Raw genomic sequence first — 2,774 nt, forward strand, 5'->3', positions numbered from 1 at the left:
CCCGGCCCCGCCGCCTCCTGGGAGCTGTAGTCCGGCAGTGGGACCGGCCCCCGCCAGCAGCGCAGCCCCGGCCCGGCCTTCCCCTCCCGAGGGGACCCGAGCAGTGGAAATGGCTCCAAGAGCGAAGCAGTTTGAGACTGAACCCACCCAGACTCACCCCAGACACACTTAAACCCAAACCTACCTTAAAACAACACAAACCCACCTCAGCTAAATCCGCCCTGAAACAAACCAAATCCACCCGAACCCACCCAAATCCACACCTAAGCCCACCCCAAACACACACAAACCCACTCCAAACATCCCCAAATCCTCCCAGACCCACCCCAAGCCCCCAGGAAGGCTCGGCACACCCGAGGGTCCCCAAGGACAAAGGACGTGACTCGGTTTCACTGAACATGAGGCAAAGCTGCTCCTGGAACCCCGGGGTGGGCGAGGGGTGGGCGACGCTGGCGCCCCGGGACCAGCCCGGTCCCGCTCATCACCGGGAGCCGGACACCGGGATTCGGTGCTATTCTGGGCGTGACAGAGCTGACCCGGGACCAGGTGCTCCCCCGCCGCCAAAGCCCTACTTATAGCAGGGGATAACAATTAACTAAGGATTATGTCCTGCCTTTCACTTCCAATTAAGCAGCTCCCCTCTTCCTCTCGGAGTGACGGACACCTTTGTCATCTTTAATCCTTCCATTTCCTGACGAGATTTTACTTTTCATTTCCAAACACTTTGGGTCTTCTTTCCTGGAAGCTGGGGAGTTTTGCACATGTACGGATCTTCATACAAACCCCAAAGATTTGAGTGGTTTAAATAGGGATTTACCTAGAAAATTACAACCCAAGTATTTTCTTTTTTACATTTTTTATTTCTCACATGGTTTTGTTTCTCATATCCAAACGGATGCCTTAAGGAGTGTGTAGGTGCTCCTGGCCAAAGGATACACAGAATAATGGGAAATGAAATAAAAACTAGGATTTAATTGCATGTGATTGTTTTCTGGCCTTATTTAGACATTAAATGATTCAGTGTCTGTAAAATGCTTGTTTAGTTATTGTCCAGTTTCCTTGGAAATGCTTTTGGATGAGGCCAGTGAGGGTTTTATTTGTGAACTAACCAAATCCAGGGTGCCATCTCCTCTTTAAATCCATCTTTGTCCTTATCCTTAGGGAAGACAAACCCTTTCTTGTGCCATTTTAGTGAAATGAATCACAAACCAAATCTCTGAGGCTTCTTGGTGGGATGTTTATCCCTGGTTTGCAGGTAAAGCATTTTAAACAACTTTTATTCTGCAGAAATTTTACACTTTTCCTTCCCCACAGGCTGATGGGGGGAGGGGGGGGTAGCAGAGCAGTTCCATGTCCTGAGAGTGGTCGGAATCATTGAATTGTTGAGGCTGGAAAAGACCTCTGCATTTGCCGTAATTTCTAATTTAAACCTTCCTTAGGAATTTATTCAAGCATAATATCTGTAAATAACCCTGATTTAACCTCATCAATACCTGCCCTGGGCCTGTCACCATTGGCCCAGCACGAGCACAGACGTTGGTCCCTAAATTGAGGCAATAGGATTGTCCAGGATTACGGCACTGCTATTTTAAGGGCTCGAATTTGATCTCGATTATTTCAAAAGCAACGGATTCTCCACTCCCGATTCCAAGGAGAAATGGCTATTTAACACTGTGCCGGCCCCTCGCCACAGCTCCAGCGGGAGCAGGGTGGGAGCAGGGTGGGAACAGGGTGGGATGGGAGGGGCACGGATCACTCTGGAGCACAGGGACACCAGGGACACCGGGCAGGATCCACTGTGTGGACAAACAGTGCAGCCAGCAGGGACAAGCCCTGGGCCGGTCCTCTCTGTGCTGGACATTTCCCTGCCCAGACACACAAACAATCCCTTTGTGCAGGACACAAACAAGGGCAGGACACAAAGAATGGATTCAACGTCGGGATCAGCTGAGCTGTGCGCATGACGCGGCCTGTTTGCCACCAGCCCCTGGCCCCCGATGGCCACCGCTCCAGCCCAGGGCCTGGCCCACCTGTATTTTTCCTTAGAGAAAACCAGGAAGGCTGAGTGGGAGATGGACCAGGGGCAAATACACCAGCAATGGCTCCATGGGAGCTGTGCCAGCACCTCCCGGCACACCCCGGCACAGCTGATGGCATCACCAGCCCCCTGCTCTGGCCACCAGGCCCCCGGGTCTGGCCACCAGGCCCCCGGGTCTGGCACAGTGCTGGGACACACTGTGTCCTTCTGCGGGCACCCACAGCACCGGGAATGCCAGGCCCTTGGCACGGAGACCATCAGGCCCTCGGCACAGGGAACGTGGGGCGCTTGGCCGAGGGCTGTGCCATCCCACCAGCCCTGCAGCTGGTGCCCCACTCGCCGGTGTTCCCGTGCCGTGGGCAAGGAGCAGACAGCCTTCCCTGGTATGGAAAGTGATTCCCAGTGGGAATCAGGCTCAGGGGAGCGGATGCTGACCCCTCAGCCTCCGGGGTCAGTGTTCCAGCCCCACACAGGGGGCACAGACTCCACGGACGGGGATGCCACTCAAGGTCTCAGGCCCCACACTGGGAGGGGTTACGGACCCCTTAAGGGGGGTCTCAGGCCCCATAAAAGGGGTTTCCGACTCCATAGACGGGTTTCAAGCCCCTCAGCACGGTCCCAGACTCCTCACCAGGGTCCCAGGCTCCATACAAGGAGTCTCAGGCCGCACACAGAGGCTCACGGGCCCCTCACGGGCCCTCGATCCCTCTCCGGGGTCTCGGGGGGGTCCCGCTCA

This window comes from Corvus brachyrhynchos, unplaced genomic scaffold (genome assembly GCF_000691975.1).
Source record: "Corvus brachyrhynchos isolate BGI_N302 unplaced genomic scaffold, ASM69197v1 scaffold443, whole genome shotgun sequence".
NCBI classification, from domain to species: Eukaryota; Metazoa; Chordata; class Aves; order Passeriformes; family Corvidae; genus Corvus; species Corvus brachyrhynchos.